The following is a 24,064-nucleotide window of genomic DNA, read 5'->3' on the forward strand; positions in this document are numbered from 1 at the left end:
ACAGCAGCGATCTAAAGGGTTAATAGCCAGCCACGGTGATCACCACATGCTGGCTATTAGCGGTGGCCCCGGCTACTGAGAACAGCCCGGGGCTGCAGAGTATGCTGCTGAGCGCCGCTGAGCTAAGGGACGGAAAAATTCACCAGCCCGGCACCTGGAACTGCATGTCCTGTGCGTCGGGCGATAGGAATTCCACATCCCTTATACTCCCCCTGGTCATGCCCTAGGGTGCCACGTCTCTCCACAATACAAGACCATAGGTCTGCCTTCCCTTCTCCTATCCAACATCAGTTAGGCAGTATCTTTTAGTGAGACAATGAGCCTCCTATCTGTGTTACAGCCAGGGAGAATATAGCAGAGCAAGGGGTAGGTTCCAGAGCGGGGCTGTCCTTTGAAGGACATTATACTCCATCTAGGCATAGGGGTACAAACAGGGACCACATGACAAGGGACAGCAGGTAGTGGCCACACATCCATAGGCCAATTGCTCCCCTAGGTCCTCCCCCCCCCCCTCTTCCTACCTTATCCCCCTTACCTATCCCTTAGTGATCTTTTTCTGGACTCTGGTTGACATGTGAGTCTCCAAATTGTTGGAGCACGTTCATCAAACATCTATTGTTGATATAAGCACACTGTATCAAAGAAGTTTTATAATTGACAAGAACCTTTTAATATTATAGTATATTTTTGGGTGGTGTTTAACCAGACACATTTTTATTTATTTTTTGCTTTGGATTTTAGTGGAATTTATTAAAAGTAAAATTTTAGTGCCTCACTGTGATACGAGAAAATATATTGCATTGAAATTTATAATACATCCTGATGTTCAATGAGAGAATGTGTATAGCCAAAGAATAAATAATAATAACTGGGGACCACGTAAATAATAAATAAAAATATAATATGCAGTATTTCATAATCCTGAAAATATATATATGTGTGACAATTATATTGTGTTAAATAAATATATATAAATAAAAATGATTTAATTCATTACATATGCAAAAGTGACAATAGTGAGAAAAGTGACCAGTGCAAAGTGTACACACGTGAATACACACAGTGAACATGCAAACATAAAGTATATATATATATATATATATATATATATATATATATGTATATGTATTAAATGTGATAAGTAAAAAATATATATTAATATATTAATAAAATGTTCAATATATCTATGTGAATCGTGGATTGGTGAAAATTATGAATAATAATAAATATAACTAAATTCATAATAAAGTGCATACATAATTACCAAAATTATATATAAACCAAAAAATTACACATACACATACAAAAATAGGATATATACATATATATATATATATATATATATATATATATGTGGGACAGCAGACTGGAAGGCGCAGTGCACATGCGCATGCCAGTGTGCTGAGTATGAGATAATTATTTGTAATTTAATTAATTAATAATAATAGTAAAAATAATAATGATGATCAAAATTGCAAATCTCAGTTGTAAAAAAGAAAAACAATTATATGAATTCCATGGTGGTCCCTATATGGCCAGTCTTCCCAGGCAGAACGAAGAGGTAATGAACAAGATGACCCTGAAAAATAAAGACCAAAAATTATACAAAACATGATAAAAACAATATTAAAATAACATATAGAGATTAAAACCATATATTTATAAAGGAAACCAACTAAAGGGGCAAAAGGTCGGAGGAACACTACAAAAACAGTGAGTAACTCAAAACTTCATTAAGGCCAGCAGGTTGTAAAGTATTTAACCTGTTAAGGACCCAGGGCGTAAACTTACGCCCTGAGTCCCGGTCCTGCGATATAACGCGGGGTCACACGGGCGTCATAGTGAAGTCAGGACCCGCCGCTAATAGCGTGCGGCACTGATCGCGGTGCCGCGCGCTATTAACCCTTTAGCCTAAAAACGAAAGTAAAAGTGCCCGGCTAGCTCAGGGAGCTGTTCGGGATCGCTGCGGTATAATCGCGGCATCCCCAACAGCTGAAGCACAGGAGGAGGTCTTCTTACCTTCCTTCCTGCAGTCCGATCGCCGAATGAACGCTTCAAGCCTGAGATCCAGGCTTGAGCAATCAATCGCCAAAAACACTGATTGATCCATTCCTATAGAGATGCATCAATCAGTGTTAAAGATCAGTAAATGCTATGTTATAGCCCCCCCTGGGGGCTATAATATGGCATAAGAAAATTGTAAAAAAAATCATTAAGCCTTTCAATTATCCCTTCCCCTAATAAAAGTTTGAATCACCCGGCATTTCCAAGAATTAAAAAAAAAACAGTGTAAATAAAAATAAACATATGTGGTATCGCCACGTGCGGAAATGTTTGAATTATAAAAATATACCCCTTTTTAAACCGCACGTTCAATGGCATACACGCAAAAAAATTCAAAAGTTCAAAATAGCGCATTTTTGATCACTTTTTATACCACAAAAAAGCGAATAAAAAGTGATCAAAAAGTCTGATCAGAACAAACATGGTACCACTAAAAACTTCAGATCACAGCGCAAAAAATTAGTCCTCATAGCACCCCGAACACAGAAAAATAAAAAAGTTATAGGGCTCAGAAAATGACAATTTTAAACGTATAAATTTTCCTTCATTTATTCATGATTTTTTTCTGAAGTGATACAAAATCAAACCTATATAAGTAGGCTAACATTTTAACCGTATGGACCTACAGAATAAAGATAAGGTGTCAATTTTGCCAAAAAATTTACTGCATAAAAACGAAAGCCCCTAAAACTTATAAAATACTGTTTTTTCATCAATTTTGTCGCACATTGATTTTTTTTCCCGTTTCATCGTAGATTTTTGGGTACATTACAAAGTAGAATTAGTGACACAAAAAATAAGCCATAATATAGAATTTTAGGTCAAAATTTTTAAGAGTTATGATTTTTTAAAGTTAAGGAGGAAAGATTTTAAATGAAAAAACGGAAAAAGCCCGGGTCCTTAAAGGGTTAAGCGCTAAATCCATCGCGCTTCAAATTGTGGCAATAGTTTACTAACATCCCCCACGCATACCTTATATAATAATGTCGATCCCTCGGATCCGGAGTAAGGAAGCATTGCAATTATGAACCTTTGGGTATAGTTTTATATAATAAACAGAGCGCAGACCAGTGCCTATTTGACAATTTACAATATCAGGCTGGACCAACTATCTCCTTTTTTGGCAATTTTATATCAAATTTTTGGTTGTGCAACAATCTTGAGACTACAGAATCTTCAACAAGCTAGCAGTTAAGGTGTCGTGTCTGGGGTAGGGAACAGTGCAAACCTAAATCTCGCCCCAACCACTGTCCCTAACTACTTTGAAAATCCGCCCTAAATGGTGACCTCCAACGCGGCGACTTTCCTCACGCTCTACTAAGTACAGGGGCATTAATAATAGTCAGTTCAGATAAAAACATACAAAAACAAAAAGGTACAAAATTATCAGACAAAGAGTAAAGAAGGAACAAGCCAAGAGTTAGAACCAAGAGGGCAGCAGAGTACAAAAACACAAAGGTAAAAGCAAGGTCAGGTTAGGCTATAAGTCAAATCTAGAGAGTAATGTAATACAAGGCAGTTGGCAAATGGCAATGTCAGGAAACAGGCACAGGCTCAGGTTACAGGAGATCAGGTCAATAACAAAGACACGAGGACAAGTAATGTGAGTGAAAGATAAGAACCTCTATCACGGGCACAGGTATCAGACATAAGGCAGTTGAAATAACCTGCATTTGGGGGCGTGGGTGCTAACATCGAGGCTGATTGTCCTGGTGCTCACACCTCCTCATTGGCCAGACCGGTTGCACATAGGTTGACCTGACAATTAACAATGCCATAGCCAGGCTTAGAAGAAAGCAGAGCTAGCACTGAAGCTCGGATCAGGTATGCATGTAACATAAGGTTACTTAGAAAAATGTATAGCTGTATTAGATATTTGTGGGTTTTTGTGAGGACTATTCAAAGCATAAAGTTGTTCAAAATTGCCATTATTATTTCTTGCTAAGGAGAGCCTTATGTAAGATTGTAACATATAGGGGGGAGATTTATTAAAACCTGTGTAGAGGAAAGGTGATGCGGTTGCCCATAGCAACCAATCAGATTGCTTCTTTCATTTTTCAGAGGCCTTTATAATAAATTTAAAAAAAACAATCCGATTGGTTGCTATGGGCACCTGCACTACTTCTACTCTACACAGGTTTTGATCAATCTCCCCCATTTAATAAACACTTTAATATAGAAGAAGACTAGAAGTTTTCCATTTTAAAATGATAGGGGATGTAGCTAGGATATGCAATAACTTCCAGGATGGTGGCAAAAATCTACCAGGAACCCTATTGTTCTTCTGAATTAAGGAGCAGCAGTAAAAATTAAGTGCTTCATCTCCATCATAGTTTTACTTACTTTTCACTAGCTGGTCAGGGGAACTGCGATATAGACCTATGCCCTTGAATAAAGTCAGAGATATTGGATCCTTGGTGTTTTTAAATGTTGAAAGTCCATCAATAATAATGTTATGGTTTATCCTAGTGATTATAAGATGGGACAATTTCCATACAAAATTGCCCTCCACATAGCAGGATAAATTATTATGCAAATTCTATTTAGAGGGGTACTCTGCTGGAAAACATTTTTTTCAACTAGTGCCAGAAAGTTAAACAGATTTGTAAATTACTTCTAATAAAAAAAAATCGTTATCCTTCTAGTACTTATCAGCTTCTATTTGCTCCATAGGAAGTTCTTTTCTTTTTTAAATTCCTTTCTGTCTGACCACAGTGCTCTCTGCTGACATCTCTGTTCATTTTAGGAACTGTCCAGATTAAGAGAAAATCCCCATAGCAAACCCTTTCCTGCTCCAGACAGTTCTTAAAATGGACAGTGGTGTCAGCAGAGAGCACTGTGGTCAGACTGAAAAGGAAATTGAAAAAGAAAATAACTTCCTGTGGAACAAATAGAAGCAGATAAGTACTAGAAGGATTAAGATTTTTTTTAATAGAAGTAATTTACAAATCTGTTTAACTTTCTGGCACCAGTTAATTAAAAAAAAAAAGTTTTCCAGGGGAGTACCCCTTTAAGTGTCACAAAGATTAAATATTTAGTTTTTAAGTTCAACTCATGGGTGGCATTGTGTCTCAGGGCTCTTTTGATCACTAAAAACATCTCAGACACCTGTGATAATTAGATTGCCAGGTGAGCCCAATTTAAGGAAAAACTACTAATGGTTGATGTTCCACATTATTAAGCAGAGCACCATTTTCCAGCAATATGGGGAAGAAAAATGATCGCTCTGCTGCCGAAAAGAGTGAAATAGTTCACTGCCTTGGATGAGGTATAAAAACATTAGATATTTCACAAAAACTTAAGAATGTTCATCACACTATTATGAGATTTGTGGCTGATTGAGAGCACAGACGGGTTCCTGCAGATAAAGGCACATTGAGGAAGATTTCTGCCAGATCCATGCATCGGATAAAGAGAGCAGCTGCTAAAATACCATTACATAGCAGCAAACAGATATTTGAAGCTACTGGTGCCTCTGGAGTCCCACAGACATCAAGGTGGAGAGTCCTCCAGAGTCTTGCAACTGTGCAAGTTAACCTTCTATTCAGCCACCACTAACCAATGCTCACAAGCAGAAACGGCAGCATTGGGCAGAAAAATACATTGAGACTAATTTTTAAACAGTCCTGTTCACTAATGAGTGCCATGCAACCCTGGATGGTTGATATGGATGGAGTAGTGGATAGTTGTGGACGGCCACCCTGTTCCAACAAGGCTGCGATGTCAGCAAGACGGTGGTGGAGTAATGTTTTACGGAATCATGGGAAGAGAGATGGTTGGCCCCTTTAGGGTCCCCGAAGGTATAAAGATGACCTCTGCAAAGTATGTGGAGTTTCTGACTGACCACTTTCATCCCTGGTACCGAAGGAAGAACTATGCTTTCCGTAATAAAATCATCTTCATGCATGACAATGCACCATCTCATGCTGCATAGAATACCTCTGTATCAATGGCTGCAATGGGAATAAAAGGAGAGAAAGTCATGGTGTGACCTCCATCCTCCCCTGACCTCAATCCTATTGAGAACCTTTGGAGCATCCTCAAGCAAAAGATCTATGAGGGTGGGAGGCAGTTTACATCCAAACAGCAGCTCTGTGAGGCTATTCTCACATCTTGCAAACAAATTCAAGCAGAAACTGTCCAAAAACTCTCAAGTTCAATGGATGAAAGACTTGTGAAGCTGCTATCAAAAGAGGGGTCCTATGTTAAAATGTAACGTGACCTGTTAAAATGTTTAAAAAGTTAAAATGTTGTTAAAGCTTTGATTGAAATAGCTTTTGATTTCAGTAAATATTCTGCAAACACAACAAATGAACATTTTCAGTTCTTTGCAACCTATAAAGTGTTTTAAAACTTACTGTGCATAATAATTTGGAACAGTGCATTGTAAGTTTTTTTTATGTTTAAAAAAAAATACTGTTATCATTAGGAGGTTTGTGTAAAATTGTACTCTTAATAATTGATAACATTAGAATAATGTTGACTGTTATTTACATCAATTATTTAGGTAAATGAGAAAAATATGAGTGGCATAATAATTTGGAGCAGGGTGTATTTACATGATTTAAAAAAAATCAAAATATACATTATTTAAAACATAATACTATAAATTGTGAACCTTTAAATGTTTTAATTGGGCTTGGGGCAATGTTGCCATTATCTGCTTTATACATCCGATTCACCTTCCTATTCCATCTCCTCTTGCCTGCCTTTGTTGTGTTGTGAACTACTCTGAGCTTGTCTAGTTCCAAAAAAGATCAGTCAAGTGTTTGATTAGAACCTATAACTCATTTTTTAATCTTCAATTAATCAAAAACTTTCAAATGAGTTGGAACTAAACATTAAAAAAATACATGATTACTTTTTTGTTCAATCCAGAATTGTGTCTCTTTTACTTCAAAAGGAAATCTCACATTGATGCCTAAAGTCTCTGCAAAACATATCCCAGGCCCCGAGAGATCAGATTGTATACTACAGTCATTTAATGTGATGCCAAGAGACCTATTCCTTGTGCTTGTTCCTGTCACCTTACCAACCACAGGGAGATTCAGTACTTGGCAAAGTCATATTTCCAAATAACAACAAATGTTCTGCTGGGATTCCTATTTTCCTTCTGTTTACAGAATAGAAGGGTTTTATTGCGTTTTTATTTCAGAATGAAGTTTATCACCAGTTAATGTATTTCCCACATTAAAACGGATAGTGAATGCCCAGTTTATTACAATGAAAACTGTTATAATAGATCTAAATGCACATTCACAGGTTGCACTGTTTATAAGGCTTATAAAGTCTTCAACATTACAAAGACTGTCCACTTTAGACAGCCCCAGTTTTGTGCAAGGTCCTGTGGAGGTGTATTCTGCAGCATTTATCATGACATAGTGCCCGTTGTGTGTAATGTACATTGCGGGTCAGTGGGGGATTTATCAAAAAGGTGCAGAGGAAAAGTGGAGTAGTTGACCATTGCAACCAATTAGATTACTTCTTTCATTTTTCGAAAGGCTTCTCAAACTTTTTACTTGTTTTTAACAGGTGCTGGGATCACATTGACACACCTATTTTGTAAGGAATTTTTATTTGATAAATTAAAAGTTACATATTAATCACATCCTGAGCACCTTTAAATCTTTTGGTTTAGCTCTTCTTTGATGAGAATTTATGCTGGGTGATTGATATGCCAAGCTTGGTCTGACATGAGACCATAAATTCATATCCCGTTTTACTTTCTCAAAGCTCTAGCATATCATAATTGTGGAAACTGATCAAAAATATTTAAAAAATAGCTTAAACTCTTAAACAGAACGGTGTAATTGTACGTCAAGGTTTGGAGTGACCTTCTGCACCTTATTGTACAGTAAGAGTGTAGGGATAGTGCAGAGGGTATCAGCTGTAAAACACAGCCAGCATCCTACTACAAAAAACAGGAACAAGGCATACTCTGAATCCAGCCATTTAACTCCTTAGATGATGCCGTAAATGGCATCTCACACACCTAGAGAGTTTAGCGGAGGGTGCTCCATTTGTTGCTCTTCGATGCTCTTCAAATGTGGGTTGCCAAAGTGTGGTTATGACAGTCATAACAGTCATACACTATTTCTGCCTTATAGGTGTTCTGTCAATGCAAAAATGCACTGCAATACAGAAGTACTGCAGTATATTATATGGGCAATTAAAAGATTGCACAGTTAAAGGGGTACTCCGCCCCTAGACAGCTTAGGATCTAGGCTGCAGCAGCCCGCTTTCATTACTGCACAGAGAAAACTCGCTCTGTGTGTAATGACGAGCAATATAGGGGCCGGAGCATCATTACATCATGGTTCCGACTCCTTGTGATATCACGGCCCGCCCCCTCACTATGGGAGGGGGCGTGATGGCCGTCACGCCTACCTCCATAGACTTGCATTAAGGGGCAGGCAATGACGTCACGAGGGGTGGAGCCGTGACGTAAGGATGCTTTAGCCCCTGTTGCCTGTCATTATGCACAGAGTGAGTTTGCTCTGTGCAGTAATGGTAGCAGGCTGCTGCGGGACCGCTGTGATCTGACATCTTATCCCCTATCCTTTTGATAGGGGATGAGATGTCTAGGGGTGGAGTACCCCTTTAAGTTGCATAGTAACACTAAAAAATATTTATTAATTAATGTAAAATATAAAAAAGTAAAAAAAAAAAAAAAGAACAATAAAATCCATTTCCCGTTTACAATCCAAATAGTAAAAAAACAATGCAAGAAAATAATTGTGGCATCAACACATTAGTATCAATGCATATAATAATTTGTAATTATTATTTATACTGAACAGTGAAAAAATGAAAAATGTTATTTATACCTTACATTCAATAGCATGCACATTACATGAAAACTTTGGTGCAATTGCTGTTCTTTTCGTTATAAAAGTTAATGAATTATAGGTACCCAAAAGTGGTACCATTGAAAAATATAACTCCACCTCCCTCCAAAACCCCTATGGATCTTCTATCAATGTCTAAACTTGGATTTAAAATGTTATTCTCATCCTTTTTTCCTTAGGGAGCATCAAGGACATTTCAATAGCTGTATTAAAATATACAGTATTTCTTTTCCTACAAATCTCACTATGGAGCTCTTTTTAAGTAGCTCTGTCTGTGACCTGATTTTCATTTGCAGTCCCCCTGATTCTGCTCATCTACCTGAATAATTACACTACCACCCTCTTTGTTGGTTTAATACGTGATCTTGGCTTTTCTTCATTCTTTCATGTGTAACCACCTATGAAATATTACTTAATATAAACTTTGAAAAACTTATTGAAACAAAAAAGAAACATTACAATTCATATGTATTTATGATTCTTACTATGAAAAAAATGTTAATTGTGTCTTTGTGTTTATGTCAATTATGAAGTTCAGATTTGTTGCAGAAACATCTGAAAATGTAAGTAGTGAAGCATTCATATTACTCATGAAACTGTCACCGGAAGTTGGTTGACAGGTGCCACGCCCCCTTAGTCCCAAATCCCAACACGTCAGCAACCCTCTTCCGGTGGTGTTTGACACCACGTGTCTTAACTACACCCATATGTTGGCTCCAGCCCTCCCATGACCCACACCTTTAACAACTGACGTCATGCTGCTGTGGCAGCTACTTCCCAGCCCTCTCTCCAGCTTATCCCACACATAAAATCACATTAAAGGGGTACTCCGCTGCTCAGCATTTTGAACAAACTGAACGCTGGAGCCGGCATCGGGAGCTTGAGACATTATAGCCCTGCCCCCTCATAATGTCACACCCTGCCCCCTCAATGCAAGTCTATGGGAGGAGACGTGGGAGGGGATGGCTGTCACTTCCACTGCCACTTGCATTGTGGGGGTAGGGTGTGATGTCATGAGGGGTGGGGCTATGACGTCACAAGCTCCCGATGCCGGCTCCAGCATTTGGTACAGTTTGTTCCAAGCGCTGAGCAGCGGAGTATCCCTTTAACTATCAGGAAAATACAGAACGCATAGTTTGCTTATTTAGTTATGAGCGCCACTTCTATCACATTTTCATTTATGCCAAAGTAAGTCAGTCATTGACAGCCACCCATTATACTGTATGCATAAATCAAGGGAGTGGAAAGACCCAATTGCACCTTTGATCACTGCTTTAAGACAACATATTCAGGTTTTTAATAAAATGGTAGCTATTGCCAACCCCACTTTTGAAGACACCATGGCCATAGAGACAGGATACTCTGATACAAATCTCTGGTTAGGATGGATGAGGTACTCCGCAAACAAGTCCAATAAATCTGGCTGCTATGTCTGTGGCAGTGCAAGACCCCTTCGAGGTACAGTTCCATTGAATATTCCTGAACAGGCAGAGGAATGATTTCTTAGCCTGTACACTAATAGTTCCACAGACCACATCAGTTGTGAGAACTGGAAGAAAGAATACCCCATAACTACCAACATCCCCAAGCCAGGAGAGAGCATAACTATCTACCCTGGGAACTACACTTGTTATTCTGTCCCAGGAAACCAGGGTAGATTTATGGGGATCTTTAGCAAGGGTTATTATTCCTCGTATAGGGAAATGGACAAAGCCAAGTTACAGAACCAGGTTCAGTCACTAGGGGACATATATTGGTTTTGTGGGGATATGAAACTCAGAACTCGGTTAGAAGGGAACTGGACTGGAGAATGCGCACTAGCTAAGGTTCTTATGCCCATACACATTTTCACTACTGAACATACAGAGGAACCCAAATCACACTATAGAAGTAAACGTACAGCCCCTGCTGGGAGCCTTGACCCCCATGTATATATTGATGCTATAGGAGTCCCAAGGGGGGTCCCAGGTGAATTCAAAGCTAGAGATCAAGTAAAAGCTGGATTTGAGTCTATAATACCCCAGATTTCCATAAAAAGAATGTAGATTGGATTAACTATATCTATTATAATCACCAGTAAGTAGAGAAGCAGGTGGAGCAGCACTCTCAAGTTGAACTAGGTGCAGTGGGTGCAGGCAGTGGATGGGCCCTGGTCCTCGGGCCCCAATTAGATACAGCAACCAAGTAAACGCAGCAGCACTCCAGCGTAGAGAAGAATAGTGACTTTTATTTATCACCAAAATGCAATAGCGACGTTTCAACCACCTCACGTGGCCGTCCTCAAGCAGTGCAAGTTACATAGTGAGTGCATTAAATAGGGAGAGACAATGTGACCTCACTTCCTGTGGGCGTACAATAATTTGCATGTGTAAACAAACAAGTAAGTTTACAGTAATATACCTCTATACATCTCATGTACAGGGAACCCTGTTCTACTGCAAAAATAAAGTGTAACAACAAAAAATGTAAAAAAACAAAACATTTGTGCTACGCATACAATAAACGATTGCTATGCAGTGCAGTGTTATGAAGCATTGTTCCGTGCCAATCAGTCCATACCTCCAGTCCCAGACGTGGGACCCGAACATACAGATCTCAAACAATCCCCCTGATACCTCCATAGGAACAAAAAAAGCAATGTGATAGATGATCGGCGTCCTTGCCGACTGTAGTGATTTCCGGTGACCGGATCCAAACTTCCGGTTCAAAGGCCTGTGGTATTCCAATTCACGCATGCGTGGTGTTCCAGCTGGAGACTACAAGCCATCTTGAGTATTGGCAGGCCCTCTCTCGTAGTATTGGCGCCTGCGCACTTGTCGACCGAGCTCGCGCCTGCGCCTCGGCGCCTTGAGCTCCCGGTCAGCCATCTTAGGTGCTGGAAAGTGGACAATTTAAGGCTTGACATAGTCCCTGTGTTGCCAGTACTTCTCCCAGCGGGCCCCCGTGTCAGTGCAACTGATGGTTGTTTCCCCACTGGTAGGAGTTGTTCACCAGTGCACTGTGATACCTGCTAGACCACCTATATGGTACGGGTTATAGCAGAGAAGACACCGGCCCCTGATATGGAGAATTAATGTACCCGATGGATGTCTAGCCCGTCCACAGCATCCAGTTCTCCATAGCAGGAAAGCGCCACTCTAGTTAAACTGGAGTCCACATCCTGGCCCAAAGCAGATAATAAAAAAATATAAGATATATAAAAAAAGGGACAGAGGATAATCCTAATGGAGGTTTCAGCTTTCAGGTGGATGATGGAGATCTCGTCGGGTTTCCACGTCGGACCTGGATCAGAACACAAAAAGAAAGTATTATTAATGTGATAAAGGAAATAGTGTATATATTACATAATATTTAACTAGAAAAACACTTATTACACAGGTCAGGATGTGTCATGTTATCTCAATTTAGGCGTTACAAATAGCATGTGTTACCTTAACCCGATAACGACCACGGACGAGTATAGACGTCCAGGTTGGCGGGCGTTCCCGCACCTGGACGTCTATACTCGTCCATTCTTCTCGTGGGTACTGCCCAGTGCACCCACGAGATCGCGGCAGGGACTCGGCTGTATCACACAGCCGGGACCCTGCTGCACTGCCAGGACCGAAGTAAACTTCGGTCCCGGCAGTTTTAACCCTTACAGCCGCGGTCGGAAGTGACCGCGGGCTGTAAGTGTTATGACAGAGGGAGGGAGCTCCCTCTGTCACTCCTGCAGCCCCCCGCATCGCGATCGCGGGGTGCTGCGTGTAATACGCGGCTGTCCGGGACCTGCCGCACTGCCGGGAGGGAAGTTCACTTCACTCCCGGCAGTTTAACCCTTACAGCCGCGGTCAGAAGTGACCGCGGCTGTAAGGAGTTCTGACAGAGGGAGGGGGCTCCCTCTGTCTCCTCTGCAGCACCCCGCAGCACGATCGCGGGGTTCTGTTTGTGGCCGCACTGCCGGGAGTGAAGTTCACTTCACTCCCGACAGTTTAACCCCTACAGCCGCGGTCAGAAGTGACCGCGCGCTGTAAGGAGTTCTGACAGAGGGAGGGGGCTCCCTCTGTCTCTCCTGCAGCACCCCGCATCGCGATCGCGGGGTGCTGCTGCATACCTGGGCTGCCGGGGGTCCTACAAAGACCCCCAGGTCTGTCCTGGGTATTGCCTGCCAGTGAAATATGCTGCCTGCTAGTGAAAACTGGCAGGCAGCATATAACTGCAATGCTTTGGAATACTAAGTATTCCAAAGCATTAAAAAGTGTAAAAATAAATAAAAATGTAATAAAAGTGTAAAAAAAATATATATATATTAAATATCCATTTATTAAATGAATCTAATAAAAAAAAAAAAGCATAATGTGTAGGATCGCATCGGCGGACATCCGCAGCATGTAATATGCTGCAGATGTCCGCCACGTGATCCTACACATTATGCAGCAGTCACGGTAATGAGCTCGCTGCTGCGGCTGGGTAGCTTTGTGCGTCCACTCATAGCGGCGGATTTTCCGCCAGAAGTCATGAGCGGACACACTGAGCTACCCAGCCGCAGCAGTGATGGATATATTCGTCATGAGCGGGTGCTTATTCCCACAACATGGCGGATATATCCATCAGGAGCCTTAACTGTCACAGACAGACACGTTATACTGCCAGCCGACCAGCCAATAACTTGTAGGGGTGCGGTATATAAATGGGGTCACTTGTGGGGGTGGGGGTACTGTTCTGCCCTGAAAGCCAAATGGCGCTCCTCTCCTTCTGAGTCCTACCACACGGCCAAGGAACCATATATGGCCAAAGCGGGGGTATTTCCGAATATGGGACAAGCAGCTAAATAAAATATAGGGTGCATTTCTTTCAATATCAGAAGTGATGTACAAAAAATATGCCCCCCAAATGATGCATTTGTGAAAAATTGCAATTTTCGAATTTTTAACACTGCCAAAAAACTATGGTGTTAAAATACTCACTGTACCCCCTAGTGAATACCTTGAGGGGTCTAGTTTTTAAAATGGGGTCATTTGGGGGGTGTTCCTATGTTCTACTACCTTTTAATTTCTGCAAACCTTGCATAGCACATAAAAAAAATTTACTTTTCAAATTTTCAAAATTTCAAGTTAAATTGTTAGGGTTCTAACTAATTTAAAATGTTAATTAAAAACTAAAAAATGACGTCAAAATAAAGTAGTCATCTGAAAGTATAAGTTTCATGAACTATTTGGTCAGTATGTATAAATATATGCAACCAATTAGTGTTAAAATAGCAAAAAATCGTAATTTTTTGTAAAAATTTCATGATTTTTTGCATTGTAAAAAAAAACTACAAATGATATCGGCTTACTTTTACTATGTACATGAAGGACAACTTGTGACAAAAAAACAATGTCAGAATTATCGTGATTGGCAAAACGTTACCAGAGTTATTCTCTAATAAAGACAGACATCCCCGATTTGAAAAAACAGGCCTGGTCTTTCAGGGGCGTACAGGTTTATTTGCATTGGTCCTTAAGGGGTTAAAGTCAACATTCAGACCCTCTGGTTTGAGGGTATGAAGTTGGAAAATCCATTTGAGTTCCTTCTTTTTTAGTAAACTTACACGGTCCCCACCCCTTTTAAGGGGGGGGACGTGATCAACTAGCATGCATTTCAGGTCCTTTTCTCCATGGCCTGCCTCTAGAAAATGCTTCGGAACTGGTAGGTCTTGTTTTTGTTTCCGTATAGTGTAACGGTGTTGATTCATACGTGTTTTGAAATCATAGGTCGTTTCTCCTACATATAGTTTTTTGCAGGGGCACCATAGTATATAGATGACAAAATCACTCGTACATGTCAAATAGTAGAGGATTTTATATTTTCTACCAGTAGTAGGGTGTTGAAAAAAACTGCCTTTCACCATGTAGGTGCAATTCACGCATCTTCTACACGGGTAAGAGCCAGTGTTTTCCACTGTCAAAAATCTCTGAGTCTGTTTCCTCAGGGATACATCCGCCTTGATGATTTGGTCTTTCAGATTCCTAGGGCGTCTATAAGCCATCAAAGGTGGTATTCGAAATTCAGGAATGCTTGGGTACTCCTTCTGGAGCAGCACCCAAAATTTCCTCAATATGGTAGATATTTTTCCAGAGGTATTATTGTATGTTGACACAAACGCTACTCTTTTGTTCATGGAAGCATGTTTAGTGGGGTTTAAAAGATCATGTCTAGAGGCTGCTTGAACCTTATCCCGGCAGCTGGAAATAAGTTTCCTCGGGTACCCTCTCTGTAAAAAATTGTCTGCTATTTTATCCATAGCTGGTTCGAGTTTGTCAGGAGTGCTGACGATCCTTTTCACCCTCAATAACTGACTGGTGGGCAGGGACCTCAGCATCGACTTAGGGTGGCAGCTGTCATATTTCAAAATGGAGTTACAGTCCGTATCCTTAGTGTAGAGGTCAGTGGATAAGCAATTGCCACTGACCTCTACCCAGGTGTCCAAAAATTGGACACCAGACTTGGAAGAGGTAAGAGTAAAGTGTATGTTCTCATGAATGGTATTTAAATATGCATGAAAGTCTCCCAGCTGGTCTTGGGAGCCCGCCCATACGATAAAAATATCGTCAATGTATCTCCACCACCCCAGCACATGGCTGAAGTGGTGGGACACATAGATGCGCTGCTCCTCAAGACCAGCGACGAACAAATTTGCGTAGGTCGGCGCCACATTGGTGCCCATTGCGGTGCCGACCTGTTGAATAAAGTATTCGTCATTGAATACAAAGTAATTCCTTGTAAGCACCAAGGTTAGCAAGTCCATCAAAAAAGACACTTGTTCAGAAGTGAAATCCCCAATGATGGTCTGTTGTACGCATTGTATTCCCTCTGTGTGTGGTATAGAGGTATAGAGGCTAGTTATGTCCAGAGATGCCAGTATAGTACCTTCTGGAATGAAAATTCTTTCAATCTTATTAATAAAGTCAGCTGTATCCCTTAAGTAAGATTTCGCATTATAGACATAAGGGCGAAGTACCTTGTCAAGAAAAATGGAGAGGTGGCTCGTCACTGAGTTAGTGCCCGATACAATCGGGCGTCCAGGTGGGTCCACTAGGGACTTGTGGATTTTCGGTAGTAGGTAAAGTACCGGAGTATTGGGATGTGTGACAGTGAGAAAATTGAAGAGGGGTTTATCAATCAAGTTACTTTCTAGTGCATTCTCAAGTACAAGCTTGATTTCCCTCTCAATATTCCATCTTGGGTCAACAGCTGACTTTAAATAAGTTACGCCATCATTAAGTTGTCTGTCTGCTTCTTGTAAATATTTGGATCTGTCCATAACCACAATCGCCCCGCCTTTATCGGCGGGTTTAATGATAAGATTGTGGCTATGGACAAGATCATTAATCGCTAGTAGTTCATCTTTAGTAGTATTAGGTTGAAAGGTAAATACAGAATTAGATCTCAATTTCTCAACCTCTTTTTTCACCATATTACAGTAGGTGTCAATGACTGGCGAATGTACCGGTGGCAAGAAGTCACTAGTAGTGCTAAGGTCATATTTACGCAATGAGAAAGGTACAGTCTCTAAACTAGTATCTGCCCCAGCCGGAGCCGGCGTTCTCTCCCAGTCTCCAGAGAACCAGGCTTTGAGCCTAAGCTTCCTGAAGAATAGGAGGAGATCCAGCTCCAACTGGAACCAATCCATCCTAGGTGAGGGACAGAAGTTCAAACCTTTCGCCAATAAAGACAATTGAGCTACAGTAAGTGAAGTAGAAGAGATATTTACCACAGAGGATTTATCAGTCATTTTTTCTTGGATATGGTTCTCGGTTGCGCCGCTTGATTCATCAGGCGTTGTTGTCCCCTTGTTTTTGCGGGAGCCACGATGTCTGTATCCCCCTCGTCTGGTGGGTTTGTGGGGGTAGTCCCTGTCAGTCCTAAAAAAGGCTCTGATGTATTCGTAGAGGTGACTTGATTCATTTGTGCTTTATTCTTAAACGAAGCTTGATCCCTGTTTCGTCGGTTTCGGTTGCCCCTTGTATCCGTGTATGCTGTTATTCCTGTTCGGATTTCTTAAGGATTTCTTTTTGTTTATCCATAAAGTGTTGATAGTCCGTTTCAGACAAAGTAGCTGCTAGTGTAACTTTAGATGTAACAGAAGTAATGTCTCTTTGTAAAAATTCTAAATTCAATAAAATTAGATCCAAAGAGTACTTGTTCGATATTTGTTCATAGCGCATACGATAGTCCATTTAAAAAAAGAAGGCATTCTCAGTGGGTTGTACTCGTAGTCCCCTGGGGATCCGTTTAACTTTGAAGTATTCCCCAAGATTAACAAAATGTAGATTTAATGACAAAAGACGTTTAGTCTCATTTTCATACCTTCTTTGAAGATCTTTCTGTGAAGGTATGTGTAGAAATGAAGGATCACCGCCTGTATATTGGAGAATCCGATCCGCATCCTGATCCGTATAAGAAAAGACATTTTGGGATATAGTCGGGATAGCATCCAAATGAGGTTCCATAGCAGGAAAGTATAGGTGCAAGCTCTGTTGACCACTAAGTAGAGAAGCAGGTGGAGCAGCACTCTCAAGTTGAACTAGGTGCAGTGGGTGCAGGCTGTGGATGGGCCCTGGTCCTCGGGCCCCAATTAGATACAGCAACCAAGTAAACGCAGCAGCACTCCAGCGTAGTGAAGAATAGTGACTTTTATTTATCACCAAAATGCAATAGCGACGTTTCAACCACCTCACGTGGCCGTCCTCAAGCAGTGCAAGTTACATAGTGAGTGCATTAAATAGGGAGAGACAATGTGACCTCACTTCCTGTGGGCGTACAATAATTTGCATGTGTAAACAAACAAGTAAGTTTACAGTAATATACCTCTATACATCTCATGTACAGGGAACCCTGTTCTACTGCAAAAATAAAGTGTAACAACAAAAAATGTAAAAAAACAAAACATTTGTGCTACGCATACAATAAACGATTGCTATGCAGTGCAGTGTTATGAAGCATTGTTCCGTGCCAATCAGTCCATACCTCCAGTCCCAGACGTGGGACCCGAACATACAGATCTCAAACAATCCCCCTGATACCTCCATAGGAACAAAAAAAGCAATGTGATAGATGATCGGTGTCCTTGCCGACTGTAGTGATTTCCGGTGACCGGATCCAAACTTCCGGTTCAAAGGCCTGTGGTATTCCAATTCACGCATGCGTGGTGTTCCAGCTGGAGACTACAAGCCATCTTGAGTATTGGCAGGCCCTCTCTCGTAGTATTGGCGCCTGCGCACTTGTCGACCGAGCTCGCGCCTGCGCCTCGGCGCCTTGAGCTCCCGGTCAGCCATCTTAGGTGCTGGAAAGTGGACAATTTAAGGCTTGACATAGTCCCTGTGTTGCCAGTACTTCTCCCAGCGGGCCCCCGGTGTCAGTGCAACTGATGGTTGTTTCCCCACTGGTAGGGGTTGTTCACCAGTGCACCGTGATACCTGCTAGACCACCTATATGGTACGGGTTATAGCAGAGAAGACACCGGCCCCTGATATGGAGAATTAATGTACCCAATGGATGTCTAGCCCGTCCACAGCATCCAGTTCTCCATAGCAGGAAAGCGCCACTCTAGTTAAACTGGAGTCCACATCCTGGATCTGGTCACCGGAAATCACTACAGTCGGCAAGGACGCCGATCATCTATCACATTGCTTTTTTTGTTCCTATGGAGGTATCAGGGGTGTCACGATGCCGGCTGGCAGGTAGTGGATCCTCTGTGCCAGAGAGGGATTGGCGTGGACCGTGCTAGTGGATCGGTTCTAAGTCACTACTGGTTTTCACCAGAGCCCGCCGCAAAGCGGGATGGACTTGCTGCGGCGGTAGTGACCAGGTCGTATCCACTAGCAACGGCTCAACCTCTCTGACTGCTGAAGATAGGCGCGGTACAAGGGAGTAGACAGAAGCAAGGTCGGACGTAGCAGAAGGTCGGGGCAGGCAGCAAGGATCGTAGTCAGGGGCAACGGCAGGAGGTCTGGAACACAGGCTAGGAACACACAAGGAAACGCTTTCACTGGCACGATGGCAACAAGATCCGGCAAGGGAGTGCAGGGGAAGTGAGGTGATATAGGGAAGTGCACAGGTGAACACACTAATTGGAATCACTGCGCCAATCAGCGGCGCAGTGGCCCTTTAAATCGCAAAGACCCGGCGCGCGCGCGCCCTAGGGAGCGGGGCCGCGCGCGCCGGGACAGGACCGAGGGAGAGCGAGTCAGGTACGGGAGCCGGGGTGCGCATCGCGAGCGGGCGCTACCCGCATCGCGAATCGCATCCCGGCTGGAAGCGGAATCGCAGCGCCCCGGGTCAGTGGATCTGACCGGAGCGCTGCAGTGGGGAGAGTGTAGCGAGCGCTCCGGGGAGGAGCGGGGACCCGGAGCGCTCGGCGTAACAAGGGGGATTGTTTGAGATCTGTATGTTCGGGTCCCACGTCTGGGACTGGAGGTATGGACTGATTGGCACGGAACAATGCTTCATAACACTGCACTGCATAGCAATCGTTTATTGTATGCGTAGCACAAATGTTTTGTTTTTTTACATTTTTTGTTGTTACACTTTATTTTTGCAGTAGAACAGGGTTCCCTGTACATGAGATGTATAGAGGTATATTACTGTAAACTTACTTGTTTGTTTACACATGCAAATTATTGTACGCCCACAGGAAGTGAGGTCACATTGTCTCTCCCTATTTAATGCACTCACTATGTAACTTGCACTGCTTGAGGACGGCCACGTGAGGTGGTTGAAACGTCGCTATTGCATTTTGGTGATAAATAAAAGTCACTATTCTTCACTACGCTGGAGTGCTGCTGCGTTTACTTGGTTGCTGTATTATAATCACCAGAGATTTATAAATTTCTCAGTGGATGCTCTTAAAGGTCAGGCCGAACAACTAAGCGCCACATCTACTATGACATTCCAAAATTGTATGGCATTAGATATGGTGTTAGCGGAAAAAGGGGGGGTATGTAAAATGTATGGGGAAACCTGTTGTACCTATATACCAGCCAACACAGGACCCAACGGTAAAGTAACCATAGCCATAAAGAAATTAGAAGACCTATCGATAGAACTTAAAAAGAATTCTGGAATCTCAGACCCCTGGGATCAGTATTTTGATTGGATTGGGAGGGTGGAAAAAGACTTTGGCCCAGATAGGAATAACCATACTAATAATCCTGATAATCCTGCCTTTGTTGTGTGTTGTGTGATGACGAATTTGGACTACGAGACTACAGAAGAGGCCTATACCCCATTGCAGAGCTTCAATACCATCTCTAAAATCAGTAAACCTTAGGGACAGCATCTGACTCCATATGTGTAAAGTCTGAGGCTAAGAGGGTCCATGGACAAGCCATGGGTTGTCTAAAGTACAATGAAACGTTAGAGAAAACACATTGGGGCAGATGAGTTAGGATGATGGAAATTAGGGAAAGGTAAAATTATTATTTTTTAGGGGGCTTGTAATAGATGTTTCTATGATTTCCTTCCATGTAAAAAATTGATTCATTTAGGAGGCCCCTTGCCCATCTGCCCCTCCCCTCTCTGCTCACAACATCATCTGAAAAACTTTGAACAAAGACAGCCCGGGAAAAGTCTCAGGAGTGGCATGCCTTACCTCCTAGCAGGGGGTGGGAACTTATGCTAATTACAGCGGTAAACTTTTAGGGGAGAGAAGTATATACTGAGTGCTAGTTCCGGCACCGGATCTTTCTGAATGAATAGCATAGGCTTTATAGTGCGAGCTTTGTGTAATAAAGCCCACCCCCCCATATTGTGACATAGTAGGCGGAGGCTAAATTGTGTAGATTTCTATGCATACATCTATACAGACAAGCCCGGACATGTCTTGTATAATAAAGCCCCCCCGTATTGTGACGTAGTAGGCGTAGGCTTAATTGTGCAGATTTCTATGTGTAAACATGTCTGGACCTGTCTGATAGGAGCAGTCTGAAAACCTCAAGTCTGCAACTCACCACCCATATATGTTTCCCTTTATAGATAATCAAATGGACCAGTAATGAAAGTTTAAAAAGCTTTATTGAACAGATAAAATAATACATAAGCGTATAAAAATGTAAACTAGATATAATAAAATAAGACATATTTTTGTTTTGTGCAATACAAATATAATGATATTTATTTACAATACAATATTGTTCATTAAAATACATAATATTCACAAGTTAACTAGGCAGTTTGTAAAAAGAGTCCTCTTTTTAGGAAGCAGGTTTCCCTGTGTTAGCATCGGCAGACTAGAAGGTGTAAGATGTATTTGTCGTTTAGGGGTTGCTGTTCTTGAAGGGGCATTTAACTCCATTTTTATTCCATCCAAAATCTCTCTAGTGCTTGAATTACCCACAACACTGGATGGTATGTTTAGTTCAGCCATAGCACGGATAAATGTTTCCCATCCAGGGGGTATTTTGTGTTGTGACTTTGCCGTGACTTTGTGTTGTGTTTCGCACCAAAACCACCATATTAGATCCAGGAACCACCTTACCTTTTTAAATAAATTCATCTTTATCACTCCACGCCATAACGTCTCTATCCTGGAGCATTTTGCATAACAATAGCTCTGCATTTCTTTTAAACCTGGGATTGACATTATTCACAATCTCATTCACATCATCACTTTTATCAGTAGTGGAATTTGTCAATTGTTGAGGACCAGGAGCAGTTGTTGTAATAAGGTTTAAAGACGCTAACTCTTTTACATCCTGTTTAGCAAGAACCAAGTAGCTTTACAGTATATCTGTGTATCGTTTAATTTTCACGTCATCAGGCAAATCGCCATGCTGTAAAACATTGATATTTTCACATCAAGACGATGTATGACACCTTGCCGTATGCTAGATGTAGGTGTAACGGCATGACTTATCTTGTTGAGTTCGTGTTTGGGCACCAAGTACATTTTCTTTGTATACTCCATTATTTGTTAAAAAGCAGGCTCATTATTAATGGAATTGCAGACCCCAACAGCGGACCTATGAACCCACCAGTTTGATTCACTAAGTGCTTCTTTTTCTTTATGGGCAGGGTCTTATCACTCAGCTTCCTAATAGCTTTATGCCACTTCTTTAATATATTTTTCTTGCGGTCTTTGAGAGGTATACGCCCTTTTCAGATGTTTAAACCAATTTCCTCTATAGCCTCTATTAAATCATCATTCGCGTGATGCAAGATAGATTTTCTGACTGAAGGAGTGGCCTTTACCAGGGTTTTTAAGAGAGCCCAATTACTATTTTTCTTTGGTATATACACCGCTGGTAAACTGGGGGGAAGAACCCCAACATTAAACTATACTGTTTGAGGGTATTGGCCCTTAAGAGAGCTAAAAGAGTACATTTTCAGCTAACAATGCCTGAAAAGAATGAAATCGGGGCAAATCAAGGCAGCATCGGTAAGTCACACTTTATAAAACCAAACAATATTCAGGTTTTTCATAAAGAGAAAACGATAAATACAATAGTATGTATATACCCACACCTCTTAGTTCTGCACAGTTTTGCATTAACAACGGTATCTGGCCTCAAGAGTGGCAAGCAACATTACAAAAAATAAGTGAGTCTAGCAATCATTTGTTATTAATTATTTGACAAATTATGATTTAATAGCGGCCATAGGGGAAATTGCTTTAAGCATCTTAAAAGGGTGTATACCCCTAAAAGACCACCATAAAAATATACTAAAGAAGTGGCGTAAAGCTATAAGGAAGCTAAGTGACAAGACCATGCCAATAAAGAAAAAGAAGCCAGTAATAGAGAAATGAAATCGCAGTCACTGCTCCAATGCAGACACAAAGCCAGTTTATTACAAATATTCACAGACAAGGTGCTTGGTGCTTACAAAGACGAGACGGGGCTACTTTCACATGAAAGGGTGACAGCTGTTGCGCGTGCGCACAAGCACGCTTCCTCAGACCCTTTCCCTTGACACACTGGCGTCTCCTTAAGAACTCCAGCGGGATTACGTGTATCAAAGGAGGTGGCAACCAAAAGTAAGTGCAAATTTAAAAAACAAGCAAAAACTTTAAAATTTCCCAACTTTATGCAAAAACACTGTAGTCCAGCCTTTCATTCAATCCGAGATTGCCATAAGAATTTGTTTTAATAATCCATTTTGCCCCGGTGCGGAGTAGTGCTTTTCGCCTATCTACACCCGCTTTTGTATTAACTCTTTCGATTCCATGAAAGGCTAGATCACACAGATAATCATGATGGCATTCCTTAACATGTTGAATAAATCTTGGAGACCCTTTTTGCTTCTGCATTGGAGCGGTGAGAGCGATTTCATTTCTCTATTACTGGATTCATTATATCTGCATTTCTTGAAAACGTCCCCTGTCATAGACTTGCATTGAGGGGCGGGACGTGACGTCATGAGGGGGTGGGGCTATGACATCACAAGCTCCCGGCTCCAGCGTTCCAGACAGTTTGTTCCAATTGCTGAGCAGTGGAGTACCCCTTTAAAACAAGGCTGCGGAAGTAACAACTGCAGCAAGGACCATGCAAGACCATGCAGCAAAGATGATGATTCTGTGTGCGTGAAAGGAAACAACAGATTGAAGTTTCCTTCGATACTGTTGTTTTACCAGGTGCTGGGATGTCATCAAAAGGTCCCCTCTGAAACAGGAGAGCTGCAGAAGAAGGCTGCAAATACTACTGGTGAGAGTGGAGCCTGCAGGAGTGGAAACACAGTGGTTACAGCATATCCCTTGCTCTTTATTAAAGGAGTACTCCGCTGCTCAGCATTTGGAACAAAATGTCCCGAATGCTTAGAGCTAGCACCGGGAGCTCATGATGTCACACCCCACCCCCTCAATGCAAGTCTATGAGAGGGATTGTGACGGCTATCAAGTCCCCACCCATAGACTTGCATTGAGGGGGCGGGACGTGACGTCATGAGGGGCAGGGCTATGATGTCACAAGCTCCCGGCGCCGGCTCTAACTGTTCGGAACATTTTGTTCCAAATGCTGAGCAGCAGAGCACCCCTTTAAGGGTATCCACCTACAGTATATCCCTGTGATCTCTTAACCTTGTTACCTCTTTGCATAAGGCAGCCCATCATGAGCCTCCATTATCCTTGAGCTGGGGTACATATCTGTGACAACGCCTCTACACAATGGAGCATCCAGGGTAAGGATGTGAGGTCC

The sequence above is a fragment of the Hyla sarda genome, chromosome 5 (assembly GCF_029499605.1).
Source record: "Hyla sarda isolate aHylSar1 chromosome 5, aHylSar1.hap1, whole genome shotgun sequence".
Taxonomy (NCBI): Eukaryota; Metazoa; Chordata; class Amphibia; order Anura; family Hylidae; genus Hyla; species Hyla sarda.